Source organism: Lampetra fluviatilis, chromosome 14 (assembly GCF_964198595.1).
Source record: "Lampetra fluviatilis chromosome 14, kcLamFluv1.1, whole genome shotgun sequence".
NCBI classification, from domain to species: Eukaryota; Metazoa; Chordata; class Hyperoartia; order Petromyzontiformes; family Petromyzontidae; genus Lampetra; species Lampetra fluviatilis.
The window spans coordinates 12,219,239-12,239,442 of record NC_136288.1 but is presented as its reverse complement, the minus strand read 5'-3'; the positions used below and the strand labels follow the sequence as shown (position 1 = coordinate 12,239,442).

At 37.0% G+C, this 20,204-nt stretch overlaps 1 long non-coding RNA gene across 1 annotated transcript; it reads right to left on the bottom strand.

Annotated features, from left to right (window-relative positions):
• Positions 1 to 9,716: 9,716 nt before the first annotated feature.
• Positions 9,717 to 10,255, bottom strand: LOC144935756 (uncharacterized). The gene is made up of 4 exons (XR_013637340.1): positions 10,232 to 10,255; positions 10,038 to 10,126; positions 9,855 to 9,889; positions 9,717 to 9,745 (listed from the first exon to the last, which is right to left on the bottom strand). It is a non-coding gene; the product is annotated as an uncharacterized LOC144935756 (long non-coding RNA).
• Between the last annotated feature and the right edge of the window lie 9,949 nt (positions 10,256 to 20,204).

Below are 20,204 nucleotides of genomic sequence, written 5' to 3'. Positions count from 1 at the left end.
ATTTATTCTGGTGTAATAACCACAATACAGTAACATGGTGTCTGCTTCACAGTGGGCATACAAAATGCCCTGATGTTATTTACTAGAGTAACTATTTAAAAATAGAATAATTTTACCAAGTACGGCCCATTGAGCTATATAGCTCTTTTCAGAAGCGACCTGGCCACAAGAAAAATCCACGCAATCAAGGGGAGAACATGCTCACTCTAAATATACAGGCGTCAGGGTTGGGATCGAACCCACGACTTCCTCAATACCAGGTGAGATAATTAAAATATTGCCACCGTGACGCTATTGTGTATGAGCGTCACGGTCCAAAATTGCTACATTCGAGAATTTCACGCAAATTACTCAATTGAGCATATATCAATCATCATCCCCTACTGGCAGACTAATGCCCCAGGTCACTATTGGACATTAGACGATCCTGGTCTCTTAGAGTTCTCACCTGGTTAAACAAAAAAAAAACTTGATCGTTAGACATAACAAGCTTACTTTCACAATCTTAGTAAACACATCTTGTGTTTCTTATTAAATGTCTTTATTACTTTACATAGGACTGTTAGGACCAAATCACCTAGAAACTGCCCGCTCCTCAGGAGCTAAGCACGGTTGAGCTTGGATATTGTTTGAAGGAGTGATCAACATGCGTAAAATAAGCATCAATGGTCTGCAGGGATATTTACAGACATCTGAAACATTAATTGTTGTACTGTACGTCTATATGTCCACATATGACATCTAGAGGACAACCAATAGTTTTGTTTACAACAAAAAGTAGAAACTAAGGTGTATTCTCAGTTTAAAAAGATATGGTAATATGCTGATATCAGTTGGTCACAAGCAGTCTTATAAATTGAACATTATGTTGAATATAACCTTTTTTATATAGACAAACCTGATTCGTCTGAGTAGCTAATAACCTTCTTATAATTCTTTCTCATGACCATGCATGGAGAGTGTGGGTAATGCAGGGAGGGTATTGGTGAAACTATTTCGTTTGTATCCTAAAAAAACATGCAAAAACAATGCAACGTGTTACATTTCCCACATTGGCACCTATATTAAAATGATTTGGCATTATAATAGCATTGCTCATATTTAATGATGAATAATCTTTATTATTATACTTCACTTGCACAATGTTGTAAAGAAATCGATCAAATGTAATTATAGTGTGTTATTGACTTTTTTAAAGTATCGTGAAAATGTTACTTTTACTGAAGTATAACCTCATATTGATAGATGTGTTTTATTTGATGATTATAGGGAGGTGACTTTCAAGAATTGTGTGGACTTCATGTCAGCCATAACATTTTGGTCAAGTGTGATTCCTGCTGTCTGCACCTTCAAGTCATAAGTCACAAATGGAAGATTCCCACTCTTCACATTAAATAACGATGGTAAAAAAAACTCTGTATGTAAAATGTCAATTCTATTAATTTCATAATACAGTCCCATATAATAAATGTATGTTATAACTCTAAATAAGATAGTTAATATATTATATTATTGCAACATAATATAGCCAATGCTCAAATCTCGAAGAATGCACTTGATTTAATCGGATTTCAGAAACTAAGTAGAACTGAGCCTGGATCCACCATGTATTGCGCACTTTCAGATGCCCTTCTGCGGTTGTCTGGAATGCTCTTCTTTCTGATATTAAGAAGCCACTGAGGCTTTTTAAATCTAGATTGAAAACTGATTAATGCAGAACTGTTTTGTGCAGGTGTTGTAGGCTGCTGCAGGGCTACAGTTTAGCAGGTCAGTTCAACAATATACATTGCACTATACTGTGCCTCAACATCGATGTTCCTGCCTTCACCAACCTGCACCGACTGACCAGCATAACCCCCACATTCTGCATGGCGTGCAGAAGCCCTCACCCACCAGTGGATTGACAAAAGGTCTGTACATATACACGCTTATATGTGTTGTTCTAATTACTTTGGTGTAAGTTGCATCTGCTTTGTTTCACCTCATGGTTGGACGACTGAAATGATAGTGATATATTGTAGTCCTGTATAAGGCACGGGCTCATTTCAATGTTCATACATGGAGAAGCACAATCTTCAATCTCGTCGGAGGTGTATTTATCTACGAAAAAAAATAAGAGCAGTGTAAGAGATATACAAGAAGTGTGATGTAAAATTTGTCTAGCTTCATTATGAAAAGTGTACGGAAGAAACACCCATACTTCTCAGTTTTTCCACTGAATCGTCTAGTTTAAGGCAGTAAGACTTTTTAGCAGTGCTCGTTACATTGTTTACATCACGGTTTACAGGAGCTCCTTTGTCCACATTTACGTTTTTTTGCACTGTAAGATGATTGTTAAACGTCCTTGATGAAACAGTCTGAAAAATATAATAATGGCACATGTTAAGTGAGGAAAAAGATAAAGAATACTTAGTAAATGTAAAATAGTTATGCATTTCACAAACCTCTGGCGAATTGTCGCTGAAAGAACGCAGGGAAAGGAAAATGTCTTCAATATCATGTTCAGACTTGTCCTTGACAACTGTATTTTTTCTCAGTGCTTTTTTTGGTTCCTTTTCTGTAGTTATATATTTGTGGGGGTCCCTTGTAATTTTAGCAGCTGATTGAGCAGGCAATGCATTTGAATGGGTATCCTTCAGACTCTTCTTGTTACTTTTACTTGAATTACAGACACTTCTTGAAGCAGAAGGTGCAATAACGTGAAAACTACAATTACTTGAAATGTTCATGCTCAAGTCAGTTTTTGTAGAAATTGCTCTCTCACGTGACTTTTCAAATCTTTGATTAAATTCTTGTGTTAAACACAAATCAACATTTCCATGAGACGCACCCTGACCAATGTCTCTTCCTTTTTGTTGTTTTGGGGCAGAAATATGATTACGTGAATTACATTTTCTGACATTTTCTATTTTTTCTTCTATTTCATGCTGCTTTGTGCAAGCCAAGGATATTCGTTGTATGTCTCTCTGTTTTGCTGGTTGCTGTTTGGAATATTTTGCTCTTGCTGCATCAACAATAAAACATATAAAAGAGACTGTGAATTTATAAATCATTAGTTTCCATCTCACACAGCAAAGACTGTAGCTTACACAGTGGTGTGCAGCCGTATATTGTAATTATACTTAAACGTACCGTTAATGGTGAGAAAAGAATGACATAAAAATTTCAAGCTTGCATTCCATTACCGACTTCCATAAAAAGGCAAATATAGGATATTTATTTTCTGCATGAAGCAAATTACCTTGCTTATTCCTTGACATTTTTTTCATAGTTTTTTCCCCATAAACTCTTAATTTGGCCTTGGATTTCTTAGAGACTGATGAAAGCCAACTCATTTGGCTCCGAGGAATACTTGCATTACACTGGGAATCAGAAAGGGTACTGCATTTTCCTTTAGGTAACGTTGGCTGTAAGATAAAAAAAATATATATTAACATACACAGTGCACTGAGCTATGTTAAAATAAATTGCTTTACAGGAACAATTAAAAATGTATGTTAAGAACAAATATGTACCTCATTAGAGGTTGGCCTCTTCAACTGCTTTCCAATGTTATGCGTGTCATTTTTGGACATATTCTTATTTGCAAATAATCTAAAGTGACATAACAAAAATTTTAAAATTCACCAAATGAAATACTGTCCAACATATTAATTAGTATTCTTAAATGGTATTATATACAAACAAAATTCACGTGAAAAATACCTTTCTTTACGTAATTGAAAATCATCATTCGTTGCCTGTAAAACAAAAAATCAAACAATTACTTTCTTTTCGATAATGGTTTCTTTAATTGAGCTACAATGCAATATCTGTAAGATCACAGAACATTTTATGGGTCACATATATTTATTTGGAGAATTGTAATTGTTTGTACCATCTGCAGTGATGACTGAAATGCTTGTTGTATATTTCACGGGGTTTATTTCAAATACATGTTTACGTGCGTTATTAAAAATGAAATATCCAGCTTGGACATTTTGCTTGTGTGATTAGAACATTCAGTTTTGTCTACATATATATAATTTGTATTGTATTTTTTCAAAAAGATGATCCAGTCAAAAAGGTTGTGAAAAAAAACCCACGAACATATCTATTTTGTAAAATAAAATATTAGCCACCTTAATTTTAATAATGTGACCTATCAAGTTAAAATTATAACTTTGATGCTGGGATTAAATTATAGAAATATACGTACAGTATCGATTTAAAGTTTTCGTGACTGCAGGGATTCATCTTCTTGGTTCTTTCGGTAAAGTCACGTAGAAGGGAAGTAATAAAATAATATTTTATTTTTATTATTAAAGTCACGTAGAAGGGAAGTAATAAAATAATATTTGTATTATTTTATTACTTCCCTTCTACGTGACTTTACCGAAAGAACCAAGAAGATACGTACAGTAATTCCCTGGTTTACGTCGGGGATGCGTTCCTGAAATGTTCAACGAATATCGAAACGATGTCAATTAAAGCATTTTACAGGAGATGTGGAAGTGAAGGCTGAGGCGATGGATGAGAAAGGACGGACAATGCAGTCAGGGACGTAATTGTGGGTTGAGGCAACGCAAATCAGATAGTGGTAGTAACAAAGTGACGACGTAAAAGGGATATTGCTGTACATACAGATGACAGCCATGATGGTGTGGTTAGTAGACTGCTATGAACCTGATAACCTACAGTAAGTTAGATTCTTGGCCACAGCTAATACCAGTGGCAAGTTATATCTAAACGGATCCTGGGTGACTCTGTTACTAAATAGCATCACCTAGCATGGATGGTGAAGTATAGTCAAACAACTTCTGTAACTAACACAGTATGGGGAGGCTTTCATTGAGCAGTGGATTAGCAAAGGAATTTAAATAGTATTATAGCTATTTATAGACGGAGTCCAGCCAAAATAAGTATGCCAAAACATATTCTATTCTGAGATCCTAATTAACTTACATTAACATCTTGCAGTTGGCTGCTTTCAATTTCATCTTCACATCTGAGGTTTTAACAAAGACATATATGCCTATTAATAGCCAGTACATATATTTAACAAATTGCTTTTGAGGTATATGGTAGAATTTAACACCTTGTTTTAAAAATATAGCATTGTGTAACGATGCACTTTAGTGTACATTTAAAATGGATACCTTGTGGTGGCAGGTAATTTGTGAGTTTCTTTTTCATTTACCAATGGCTTCTTAAGCTCTGAGTGGGCTGGCTTCCCATTTGGCAAATTTGTGTCAGTTCTCCCCTAAAGAGATAAACACAATAGTATATTTTACTCAAGTATGAGATGGCATACTTATAAACAGATATTACACATCCAATTGTGCTTGAAGATGTTTAGCTAATCGTGTAACTTGCCTATTGTGTTCTGATTTTATTATAACTATGACATAAAAAATATATTACTTGTGAGATGCAGTTTGCATGACTGACAGGGATGAGGGCTGTAATTTAATTACTAATATTCTGTGGCCTCCTGAACACTCAAAAAGCATGTTCAGTGTGGCTTCCAGAACATACTAAAACATATTTTATTCCCTTGTAATATTACGATTATGTTTTCTTGTGGATTATAATATATATTGCAAATGCAAATTTTGAGTAAAAGCTTTCAAATTTAAAGTTTACCACTCACCACATTACTTCGCATAACATCGTCTACGGTTGTTGTGTGGCTGGTACTAGGCAAAGTATTAACTTGAGTTGTAGGTAGTTTCATGCGCCCAAGATGCTCCAGACTAATCGCAAGTGCATTCTGAAGTATTTCGTTAATATCCTGAACATCAGGTGTACGGGCAGACTTTGGCTGACAAGATTCCACCACATTATCTTTTATAGTCTTTGAGTTTTTTGCTAGGCTTCTTTTAAGATTTGCTGAATTAGTTTTACTCTCCTCCCTCACTGTGACAAATGATTTATCTCCTCCATTTATTACTTCTTTTGAACTTTTGGTAAGATTCATTGACAGTCGCCTTGCTGTAAAATGGAGAAAACACATTTTGGTTGCCCACACGATTAAAGGCTTATTATGCACATTTATAATATCAGTCAAGCTGTTAAATATGCAATGTAATAGATGGCTTGCAATTGTTCACATCAAGACATTGTACATTTTCCTGGGTGTGGATGTCTGCCGCCCTACCTGGTGCTTTAACAATTGTAATTGTGTTATCAACACTATTTCTATTATTCATATTTGTTTTATTCGGGAAATGAATCCTGTAAAAGCAAATTTAAACAGGTGTTACTTAAGAAGGTGACAGACAAAACATAGAATATATTTTAGTTCAAATACATTTCTCACAAACTGGGCTCTATTTATGTCACACCAAACATTAGGCCTATGGCTGCCAGTGGTGAAATTCTAGCTAAAATTACATTGCTACGTAAATGCAAGCATAATTACCACCTCTGGAACCTTTTGACCATTAAATGAGATGTATGCAAGCCTATGAGGGGATCTTAAAATGATTTTGTATGCCAAATAACTAATTGGTAACTTGGATATTACACAGAGGATGGAACATTATGCATTTATGAATAACTTACTTTGACTGTCCTGATTGGTCAATGAGTAAAGTATCTGGAACAACCTTTCTTTGCTGCTCTTCCAACTTATTGGAATTTGCTGAAAAACACACACCACAATCAACCAAACATCAACAATTTAAAGTCAAACACATTCACTGCACGCATGCAAGTAAGACATATCCTTACATCTTTGTGGGTTGACATAACCTGCAGGTAATGATAACTGCTGCTTTTTTGATGAGTTGGTAAAGTCAAGTGGTAACTTCCTCTTAGTTTTCGATCTTGGTGATGCTGTTTTTGGCAAAGACAAAATATCAAGTGAATCATAAAACATGACAAAGCAATAATGTGTTTAGAAAATGTTACTTTTACATCGTATAAAAAAATTTACCATTTAATCCACCACTAGCTGTTTTTGATCTTCCACTGAAACCGATGGGTACAGAACTGCGTCCCTGTTGAAAGAAAAAAAGGCTCCATAAACTCAGTCATAAATTACATTGCACATGTGTGTTGCAAAATGCATACACAATACCGTTCTATTTGATATACATTATAGGTTCATCCCGTTATTATGTGAAATAGTTTGAACCAAGTGGAATGTTTCAGTTATTTCAATTATGTACTTAATACACCAATGGAAAGCTATGTCAAGTATGAGAAGTATTCCCATGCATAACAATGAGTGTTACTGATCTGGTCAGTGTAAATACAATTAATCCACCTGCATTACTACTATGACAACTAATGTAAGGCATTAAGTAACACAGAAAATAAAACCTGCTGTTGGTTGACCATTGAGGCAGACGCGGTAAGTTTAACCGATTTCACCATTTGCCTCAAGCCCACATAAACGTTTTCTTTTCTACTAGAGTCCTATAAACATGAAAGTGAAATACAAAGGATATTGCTTAAACACTGTGACTTACTGATAAAAAAAACTAATTGCATAATTCTATACATAAGATATATAACAAAATGTGTAACAAAGGAAAATACTAACATGTGCTTTTCCAACACTCAATGTGGTTATAGTTTTTGTTTGTACTTGAGACCAAAGACTTTTGCTCCAGTCATTATGATCTGTGGTGCATTTAGGATCACTTGTTAAAGTCTCAGAATACAGATCTGTTTGGCTCTCTGGTACAGATACCTAAAAAAAAGTAAATACATTATATAAAAAACATGTTTTAATGTTTCCACACATTGTATGTTATGTTGCATTAGGAAAAAATAGTAAATATCACATTATGAAATAAGGCAATTAGCAGACATTACATCATAACACCAAATATTACTACCACGTGTGGATTTCCTGAAGTTATCATCTTTGCTTCTGATACCTTCATTTTGGTTTTCATATTCTGCAAAAAATACACAATTCTGTAATTAATGTATGATTGGAGCACTTTAAATAAGTACTTATTACATTATGTATTTATCCACACATGTAATCATGAAAACTGTCAGTCACAGAATACTAACCTCACATTTGGATTTTCCATAAACCTTGTACACTATGTCCATTAAATTCGGATGATTCTTAAAAATTATTTTAATGCATTTCCCTTCAAGGTTGCAAAATGTTACATTCTTTGAGAAACAAATAGCAAGAGCTTGGAATTGAATCTTGAAATCTGAAAAAGCAGGTGGACATTTTTCCATTTACTGAACTATGAAATGCTCTTGTAAAAGTATATATTTTTTACGATTTTAAATAATCAGTTCACAGGAAATACACATTAATTTATGTTAAAGTAACGTAAAAATGACAGCCACATTTCTGCAACAGTAATTTACGTTAAACTATTTAATTTTTATATTACCAGGTAAGGCCCACTGAGCTATAGAGCTATTTTTCAGAAGCGACCTGGCTACAAATAATAGCTCAACAAAGTGGTTTATCATGTGGAAATGTATTGCAGCCAAATACTCTAAAACTCAGGTTTCTAAATGTGGCGAGAAAAAACGAAGGACCCTGTCACCACACGAAGCATTATTGGATAGCAGAGCTGACAAGTTGAACATGATCGTTGAAGTAAATGTAACTTTACAATAATTTCTCTACTAAATCATTAAATTTCCATGGACTTTTTGCGACAGTTTTTTATTTCAATGTTTTTTCAACAACAAGCACTTACCAAATGAATAGTTTGTTACCATTTCTTCTGGTAGACTAACAATTTCCCAGAGAGGATCCTAAAGTGTTTAAGGAGCGCATAAAAAACAAATGTAATTGGTTCTAACACATATTATTTAAAATTTAACTTTGTTATTATGATCATGATTTTATTTAACATGCATTTCATTTTAAGAGTACTTACTTGCGTTAACTGACTTTCATCAATCGCATAGAAAGAAATCCTGTGGCTGCCAATATTAAAATCGATCCAAAATTCTTCAAGCCTATTATCATTTGGTTTTCTGAGCTAAAAATGGATTCAACATTAATATATATTACGTAAATAGATCCTATTGAAAATGAATTTCATGAAAAATAACACAAATGTACTGTGATTTCTTACCTGATACTCGTCGAAGTAGACACACACACAAGGTAATGAATAAACACTGTGGAAATAAAATGCACAAGTTATTTATTGTTTCAAAATACAGCATTATTGTACATTAACAGTCGTTAATATCTTGTGTAATACCTTTGTTTTTCTCCCAAAGAGTTGTTCATAGCATTTATAAACTTTCGACCATCCTGTAAAGAAAGACATGACTTGTAACGGACCAGAATTATGTTTAACAATACATTACGATCAGCTTTCAGCTATCATGCTTCAGTGGTATCCAGCATGGTAAGAAATTATATGCTGAAGTTACAATTTCAGAAAGTCGAGGAAAAGCAAAAAAAAATACAAGCAGATTGATTTAATTTTCAAGGAATTTGAAATTCTAATTCCCGAATTTACAAGCAGTCCACATTAAACGTTCAAGCAGTCTTGATGAATTTCCAGGCAGTGTACTTAAATTTCGAGTTGTGCTCAACAGTCAGAATCATGTCAAGCGTTTTAATCTTCATATAAGAGTTTATAAATTAAACCATAAAAAATATAAAAGCTTACAGTTTCAAATGCTGAATCCTTTATAGAAGTAAAATGACTTTCTATGTTCTTGCTTTTGAACCACATATGTGCCAAGTTATATCTTTTTTTCTCACTATTCAACCTGCACAGCGATTCAACCAATGCCACTTGCATTTCATAATCTGCAATGTCAAAAAGGTTTACCGGAATATATATACAAAACAAAAGTGTGACATATGCTCAAAAAAATACTGCAAAAGTGAAAATAAAATTTCAAAACCACTGCCTTACCCCCAGCTATTGGAAGCAGCTCCGCCCACTCCATTCTTATGTCACAATGGATATGGAAAAACAGACAAAACATAAAAAGGGTTAAAAACACCATGAAGCAACATACTTTTGCTTTTTTTTACGTATTATATGATTGAGATGTTAAAATGCAACTGTGGGATGGATCAGAACAGCCAAACCTACATCAATGTTCGTACACTTGCGGTGGAAGAGAGATGTCGCTTTACAGCTGAATTTGTTTGGTTCAGGACCATGTTTAAACTTCGTATGGCCTGCATTTGGATTGAAGACAAGAGTAATAATTGTTCGAAAAGAAAATGTAAAGTGACATCATTACTTATAAATATAAAAACTAAATGTTTAACAGGCATCCTTACCTCAATTCGACAGGAAAAATGAAAGGCATTGTTTTGAACAACAAGACTGGTTGGAAGTAAAAATGCATCCAAAACTTCTCTGTTCCCTGTCGATGAAAATGCAAAAAAAAAGTATAAATGTCTTTTTTGACGTAAAAAAATATCTATTAAACATTGGAAATTAACTTTATAAATGTGTAAATAATATATTAAATGAATTACCTTTTTGACTGTATTCTGACACCGCCTAACATATTGAAAAAAAAGCATTATTATAACAAGCTAAAGCTGCAAAAATATGTTTATAACTGGATATGCCATTAAATGTATGGGAGAAGAATAGTTAAGATCTTACCACAATTGCATCAAAAACATCTTCAAGTAAAGTTGTAAATGACTCAACAGAATTTAGATCTGACGCGTTCACCTCTTTTACGTGCTCAAACCACTCTAACATGTAATGACAAAATCAAAACAAGAAATCGTGACAATAAATCGGTGGAAATAAGCGGATAATATACCTCCTCCCCATCTGTCCGTCCACATTATATCTGCCACGCAGTCTGGACAGGGTTTGACATAGCGATTGGGCACTAAATATTGAAACCAGAACGGAGTTTGCTTGCATTTAACTAATGCCATGAGACAAATAACTCTTAGAAGGCCATGTGGCTGATAATGTGAGGATAACGTTTTATTTTTTAATTGGATAGAGATATGGCGATGAATATTGTCGGCTTATTTGTTACTTATAATACATTTTAATTACAATTTGTATTTTTTGTAATCACCTTAGCACACAATATTTTCTTTACCCAATATCTGACATTTCAGTTTTATTTGCAGAACTATGCTGCATGCATCCCGTGTTGAATGTGTTGCTTAAATAACACCACACAACCTACAGCATTAAACACGCCACACCGGTGATGAGACTCAGAATGGTGAACTGGTCTAAAATTTGCCTGCTTTTATAAATCCAAAGGCAAAACATTTGCCCAGTTAGCCCATAATATTATGAACCAATTTGTGAGTGTTGTTAAGCATTTTCAGCATAAAGGTGTACAATAGAAGTGAATACCGCCTCGTATATGTTTCATAAGTCATGGATACATTTTTAGTAAATTATGATACAATTATATTAAAATCCCATTAAAATTACTTATACTAGAAAGAACCAAAGAGCACTTATACTTGTTTTAAACCGCAGATACAACAGCGAAACACTACTACAAAACTGTTGACACTTATCTTCTGGATCAGCCCTTGTTCAATCATAAAAGAGAAATTCTCATTAGTGGGAATAGAGAAGTAGCAAAGACACCTCATGACGAGTGCAATGTGGTCATATTTTCCTCTATGTATATCCTGAAAACAGAAAATAAGAAAACATGTTTACAGGTACAAATCACGTAGTCTTTGTGAAATAAGTTAGTGTCGAGAATTGTATATTATAGGGCAATAAAACTCATCACCTACATTTCAAATACTAAACGGCACAGCAAAAATATACGACTTGCCAACTTCTCCTCTTGCCAATAAACATTCTGTAGATGTCACCTTCCCTCAAAAACTGCTTACTGGGATACTAATAACGTGTTAACCACACATTAACCGTTCATACATTGCAATTTAAAAGTGTAATGGAAATGTCTATGGTAAAGAGATTAACAAATGCTCTCACACTAACACTTGTGCTTTGGAAGGGTAGTTTTTGTTACCTATATTGCTAAATACACAAGAGTTTTCAATTCATTGCTCAATTTAAGAACAATACCGTTGTTTTACTTACCACATTAACTATATTATCCAAGATTGACAAAAGGTTTTCACTGCAGCGGCAGTCTATGTCGCTTGGTTTCATTTGGAGAGCATCATCAACAATTTTAAATCCATTTTTATTTAAAGCTTCCTTTAGGCAACACTCAAGCTGTGAGAAAGATAAAAAGCGTCCATTGGATTACACTGGCATGCTTTAATTGAAACCAACGTGGGAATAGCATACATTTTGAAAATAATAAAGATAAGTGTATTGGTGAAGGAAATGCCGTGTGTTTATTGGCCTTACAGGTAAATGCGGCTCACATTTAAACCCAAATAAAATGTCACGTGCTACTTGCGATGACATCTTCAATATATTCTGGCCAAAGGCTAGTGTGTACATTTTACGTTTCTCGGTCTTTTCAAACTGGTGCATACAATGCAATTACTGTATCGTTAATTCTCAACGTCATTCATTGTAATCTCAACTTTTCAACACTTGCCAATGTCTGACATGTAAACGACAGAAAGTTCCCCATGAAAATAGGTCCAAACTGTACTGCAGTATAATTTGGCATGAATGTACCCGGCAGCATTTATTGGGCACAACAAAAATGGATGTGCAATTGCGCGTGGTAAATAATGGTCCTCCTTACCGAGATTTTCACATCTTCGTGCGTTTCTGACATGTTCAATCCAGAACGACGCGTCTGGCATTGCAAAGTGAACATTAAAACAGACGTTGTTAACGTCCATTGACGCTTTCAACTGCAAACAATGCTGATTATAAAAGTCAAAACAGAAGGCCAACTACTCTGTAGAACTTAATGGAGGTGTTTTTACTGGTAGGAACCTTCTGGTTACACCAGCCCACAGGGGATTATTGTGTCCGTCGTGCAGGGAGGGGCTGGGTGGGGAGGGAAGGGAGGGGCTGGGTGGAGAGGGTGGGGAGAGGCTGGGTAGGGTGGGGCTGGGTGGGGAGGGGCTGGTCACCCCGTGGTGCCCTTATAAAACTCAACGTTTAACCTACTCACGCCGGCTTGTGCCCGCCCTCACAGTCGGGCATATTTGCGGAATAGACCACGCTGCCGTTGACCCTGGCCATTGACCGAGCAACCCAACATTCCTACCAGCTCCCTCCACAGGAATGTGTTTTGTATAGTTTAAAAAATCACCCGCAACGCGTCTAGTCTCGCCGGATCTGGGAAGCCGAAGCAGGGTTCGAATCTGGTCTACAAGAGGTCGTGGGTTCGATCCAGACCCTGGCGCCTGCTGTACATGTGGAGTGTTCTAAGTTCTCTCTGTGATCGTGGCATTTTTCATCCCCCCCCCCCCTCCGCATTTAAATTCAACATCACTCGTAAGATTATTTTGCCGCTATAAATGTCCACATGATGATAAGCCACTTCCGTTTAGCTATATTAGTGGCCAGGTCGCTTCTTAAAAATAAGCTTATAGCTCAGTGGGCCTTACCTGGTAAAATAAAAGTTTACGTTAAGTCGACGTTTCCTATACGTTGCATTCCTCTCGTTTTTTTGTATTGTTTGTTGCTGTAAGTTTAACACGTAGTAGGCTTTCGCGACCAATGTCATCCATAATACAGGTTTTTTTGGGTTAGATCGCGCAAATATGTGTCGTTAAACCCGCCACCACCCGACACAGCCAACTAGTAAAGTTTGTCACGTAAACAGAACGTGCCAATTCGTCACTAGTACAGCTTTAGTGTGTTGGATAGCAGCAAAGCCACAACATTTACAATCGTTACCCCAGCAATTACAACTATTTATTGTAACTTCTAGATTTGAAGTTTTCGTGACTGCAAGGACCCATACTCTTTGTTTTTTTCGGTAAAGTCATGTCGGTAGAAAATAAAAGACATTACAAATGTAGTTGTTTTCATTTTTAATTTGTTTTATTTTTTTACCTCCGTGACTTTACCGAAAAAAACAAAGAATATTTACTGTTACATTCTGACTCGCCTATTACTGGACATTTGATGATCTGTGAAAGAGCCTTAGAGCTTTTAGCATTCCTCCAAGTATACATATTCTGATTCTGACACCCATGCATGAGTGTAAGAGGATTCCGTGTTATGCTATCGTGTAGACAGCAAGGGGCAATGCAGAAATATTATCCATAAGCTTGTTTTGGTGCTAGATCGCGTAAATATAAAAAATGTGTCGTTAAACCCGCCACCACCCGACACAGCCAATTTGTAAGGTTTGTCACACAAACGAAACATGCCAATTCGTTACTAGATCAGCACACCGGTGTTGGGAAGAGTAACCCACAGCAACATTTACAATTCATTGTACGACGTTTCGCCAATAATTACAACTGTATACCTTTTGATTTACAGCTTTCGTGACTGCAGGGATTCATACGCTTGGTTCCTTTGGCAAAGTCACGTAGAAGGTAAATAATAAAATAATACAATTCTCACGACGTTTCGACTGCAACACAAGCAATCATCATCAGGTGTGAAATCCACAGCAAGACATTTTTTGCACTATACACTACACTATTATACACTACACTATACACTACTATACACTACACTACTATATAATACACTACTATACACTATACTACTATATACTACACTACAATACACTATACACGACACTATACTACTATACACTACACACTACTATACACTACACTATACACTACACTATACACTGATGCTTGTGTAGCAGTCGAAACGCCGTGATAATTTTATTGTTTTATATTTTTATTATTTTCCTTCTACGTGACTTTACCGAAGTAACCAAGAGTATGAATCCCTGCATACCTGTCAACCCATACAGTTTAGCAGTATTCTTCTTATACACGCAAAGTTCAGGTCCAATACGGCGTACAAACGGTTCGATACGGGCAAAATAGTGATTGTCTATTTGTGTTTCTCCTTTATTGGACTTTGCAGTATGTACTTTGAGATTTATAAGGGCACGGGGTGACTAATAAAGTCTGAATTGTTCTCTTATAAAGATAAGGTTTGACAGGAATGCAAACAGCAACAGGCGGGCAGTCAAGAGGTTAATTAACACATTTATATTTACACGATCCACCCCAAACAAAACTATTATGTATATCGGTGTCGAAGGCGCCCTTACTACGTGTTAAACTCATAAATATATATTCGTATACCGCCTTCACTAACCTGCTATGACCTGTGGTGAAGTATGGTCAAAGTGACCACCACGATGCCCTCATCCGGCAGTCTATTAGCAACAAGGGCTGTAGAGTATACGTATATTAAACAGTGACGTTCATACATTGTAAATACATTGTAAATACGTTGAAATCCCACGTGTGGCGTTTAAAAAGAATTAAGAGGATTTAAATACTGGAATGTGTCGCTGTAGGGCACTTCGACATTCACTTCTCTACGTTTTATATCACAGGACTGTATGAATAGAGCTTTGATTTTTTTTCCTAAACGCGAATCACTTAAAACTACTTAGTTGAGGAAATAAAAATTTGTGAAATTATAAAGTTTATCGTCTTTGTTTGATTCTGATGAGAAAAAAAAGCGATTTCTCTTTGTTTCACCGGAACTCAACATCGCAAATTTTACCATTAGTAACACAAAACTAAACGACAATGAAATATTGCGGTTGTTTACCTTTAAATAAACTAAATTCTAATCGTTAACAATATGACGTGACGATCAAGAGGCCAGTTTCATTGCTGAGGGGAAAGGGAGGGGGGCACGTGACAGCCCCGCCCCTCCCTCCTTAATTTGGCGGGAAAACCACGCACGTGGCGCGCGCATGCGCACGACCCCTCCATCCCTCCCCCCCCTTGCATAAACAGCTGTTCGACTTTCAAAATACATTTTGCACATTCTCGGTAATAAAACAGGTGGTGTTAAGACGTTCAAACACAAAACATAAATATTTTGTAAGGGAAGCAAGTACTGCATTAAGCACACGCGGTACTTGAGGTGAACATGCGAATAAAACATGCCGTGATTATTTATGCATTGTCTTAACCATTTGGTTAATGTAGACTTTAATTGCTTGCAACAAAAAGTTTATGGTTGTCAGCAGTTCTCCTGTTGTACCTGTTCCACCTGATGACGGTCGCTTGTGTTACGATCGAAACGTCGTGATTTATTTTATTTTTCTACCTACGTGACTTTACCGAAAGAACCAAAGATGAATTCCTGCAGTCACGAAAGCTTTAAATCAAGATTTAAATGTGGTGTTTGAACATCAAAACACATTCCTGCGGAGGGAGCTGGTAGGAACGTTGAGTTGCTCGGTCAATGGCCAGGGTCAACGGCGGCGTGGTGTATTCAGCATATATGCCCGACTGAGGGCGGGCACAAGCCAGCGTGAGTAGGTTAAACGTCGAGTTTTATAAGGGCACCACGGGGTGACCACCCTCTCCGTGCACGACGGACACAATAACCCCGTGGGCTGGTGTAACCAGGTTCCTACCAGTATGAAAAAGTATGTCTTTGCAGATATATACAGCACAAAGTGCAGTTAGATTTACTTATTGTCCGATGTTCTACTTAAATTAAGTGAAAGTACTAAGGTTACAGAATCAGAACATGTATTTATACTGGTAGGTACATCCTGGTTACACCAGCCCACAGGGGATTATGGTGTCCGTCGTGCAGGGAGGGGGTGGTCACCCCGTGGTGCCCTTATAAAACTCAACGTTTAAGCTACTCACGTCAGCTTGTGCCCACCCTCAGTCGGGCATATTTGCGGAATACACCACGCCACCGTTGACCCTGGCCATTGACCAGCTCCGCAGGAATTTTACTGGAGAAATCCGATTAGCTCTTTTTCAGATGTCCAGTAGGGGGCGGGTCAAAACTTTATACTAAAATATGATAGTACAAAGGTCAACAAATCAATAAAAAGAGTCCATGGGTACACACACAGCTTCAACATTGCTTTATTAACAGAACATACTGGTTGCTGCATTTAAACCTCTAAATACCTTTTAGAAACGACGTTGACATTATTTTCAGAGTACTGAAATGTAACTTAACTCATACCAATGGACCCAAAGGGAAAGACCAAGTAGTAAAAAGGAGGCGGCAGTCAACTCTTCACTGGAGAACACCAAAAGGAGGGCAATGCAAATTTCAAATCGAGAGCTCGGGTTAAGCACTTGCATCTACGGAACTCCCCCAGCCCCCGTATCAAAATAGGTTTTAACACTTTTGGTGGGACAAGGCCATATAGGAGAAGTCGTCTATGGTGCGGGCCAATCAGTTTCAAAGACAAAACTTTATCAAGCATGTTGTGTGTGTGCACATCATAGCACAATGGTTAATGCAGACTTGATGCTTGCAATCGGCATTTAACATCTTACAAGCCTGTATTAATGCTAGAAAGTCTATTCTTTTTTCATCATTTTGATACCAGTAATAAGAGACCCATAGATATATTTCAATCGCTTTGGAATCTTTCAAACTCGGACCTTCAGAATATTTAGATTGGAGGAATCCGATGAGCGATGCTCTTTTTCGACGTCCAGTACAGGGGGACAAATCTTGATTTGAAGCTTTCGTGACTGCAGGAATCCACTCTTTGGTTCTTTCGGTAAAGTCAAGTGACTTTACCTAAAGAACTCTAGTTACGAAAATATGACTTACAAACTTTCAAAAGTACGAACTTGTCCATATGAACCTTATGGCGGGTCCCCGAAGTCAGAAGCCAAAATCGTAAAGTTTATTTATTTTTGGGGACTCCGTCCTACTGCGCACATAAACACCGCGACCCACCTGGTGCGGATAATTCTGTTGTCATGTTGTCCAAGCGTAGCGAGGACGAATGCGCAGAAGAAACTAAACTTTGATTAGCGCATCGTGTAGAGCTCGTCGAGAGGAAGACATAAAATGACGTCGAAACGCAGTTTATGCGAGAGCCGGGGGCTTATGGGACCCCGGGGTCCCGCTATAAGGTTCATACAGTGAGGGAAAAAAGTATTTGATCCCCTGCTGATTTTGTACATTTGCCCACTGACAAAGAAATGATCAGTCTATAATTTTGTGAGAGACAGAATAACACAATCCAGAAAAACGCATGCAAAAATTGTATAAATTGTTTTGCATTTTAACGAGGGAAATAAGTATTTGACCCCCCTCTCAATCGGAAAGATTTCTGGCTCCCAGGTGTCTTTTATACAGGTAACGAGCTGAGATTAGGAGCACACTCTTAAAGGGAGTGCTCCTAATCTCAGCTTGTTACCTGTATAAAAGACACCTGTTCACAGAAGCAATCAATCAGATTCCAAACTCTCCACCATGGCCAAGACCAAAGAGCTCTCCAAGGATGTCAGGGACAAGATTGTAGACCTACACAAGGCTGGAATGGGCTACAAGACCATCACCAAGCAGCTTGGTGAGGTGACAACAGTTGGTGCGATTATTCGCAAATGGAAGAAACACAAAAACTGTCAATCTCCCTCGGCCTGGGGCTCCATGCAAGATCTCACCTCGTGGAGTTGCAATGATCATGAGAACGGTGAGGAATCAGCCCAGAACTACACGGGAGGATCTTGTCAATGATCTCAAGGCAACTGGGACCATAGTCATCAAGAAAACAGTTGGTAACACACTACGCCGTGAATGACTGAAATCTTGCAGCGCCCGCAAGGTCCCCTTGCTCAAGAAAGCACATATACAACTACAAGAAACGTCTGACCTCTGTGATTGCCAACAAGGGTTTTGCCACCAAGTAGTCATATTTAGCAGAGGGGTCAAATACGTATTTCCCTCATTAAAATGCAAATCAATTTATAACATTTTTGACATGCGTTTTTCTGGATTTTGTTGTTGTTATTCTGTCTCTCACTGTTCAAATAAACCTACCATTAAAATTATAGACTTATCATTTGTCAGTGGGCAAACGTACAAAATCAGCAGGGGATCAAATACTTTTTTCCCCTCACTGTATGTCCAAGTTGCCTGTTCAGACCGAGTCTTAAGATGGTGGTGGTGACATCTACAGCAGAATATAAAACTTTTAAAGCCACTCCGTGTGAAGTGTACATGCCGTGCATATTTGGAATCGACAGGTGTAAAAAGTTGGACTTGCGAAAAAATCGACTTAGGAACAGAACTCAAGAACATAACTCGTTCGTAAGTAGAAGAGTCCCTGTATACGCCAGCACACAATGGTCATTACTCTTGCGAAATGCCATGAGATCTTTAGCATGCCTCTTGTACAAACAAATTCAAATTGAACAAAACATTTAAACTCCATAAAGGATGGACCTTTCAAAATATCACTCAAAAGAAATCACTGTGGTTATATCCAAAAGACTGAGCCTCTAACTAAACAGATAACCATTTACACTTCCATGTGAATATTTTGCTATATAATTTCACATGCCGATGGAATATAGGTTTAGAATATAAAACACTAATTCTGGTGGTGTTCATTCAGACGCTGTCTTTCTAACAGACCTGTTCTTCACCTGAGGTCGGCTGCTTGCGTTGTGGCCGAAACGTCGTGATAATTATTTTATTATGTTTCATTTTTATTATTTCCATTCTACGTGACTTTACCGAAAAAACCCAAAAGACACAAATTCTTGCCATTCCTTTGAAATAAATGCCTTTCAACAGCCACACGTAAATTCTAAATAGTTAATATTCAAAGCATTGGCACGAGGATGTTACCATGCTCCTCAGGATTCCATTCCAAATAAAATAGAAAATATAAATTGATGGAAGGTTATGTTAAGGTGTTTTGATATTACCAGGTAAGGCCCACTGATCTACATAGCACTTTTTCAGAAGCGACCTGGCCACAGATGATAGCGCAACAAAGTGGCTCATCATGTGGAAATTTATAGCAGCCAAATAATCTAAAAACATGTTTATAAAATGTTGAGGGAAAAACCAGAGGTCCTGGAGATAAATCCACACAACCAGAGCGAACATGCAAACTCCAAATATATAGGCATCGGGGTTGGGATCGAACCCACGACCTCCTGTATACCAGGCGAGGTAGTTCACATCTCGCCACCATGGCGGCCCTGCCCAATTTACAACTGTCAAAGTTGCTTGCTTTGCTAACTTGCTGGTTGAGGGACAAATTGTAAATTACCGAATGCTTAGACAATAAACCACATACAAAAACAAAACCACTACAAAATCGGTAATGGGACTCTGTTGCTACAAAACGGGATGTAAAATGGACAATGTTATCTCCATTGTTTTGCAGTTTCCATGTTATTTTCACAATATTTTAGAAAA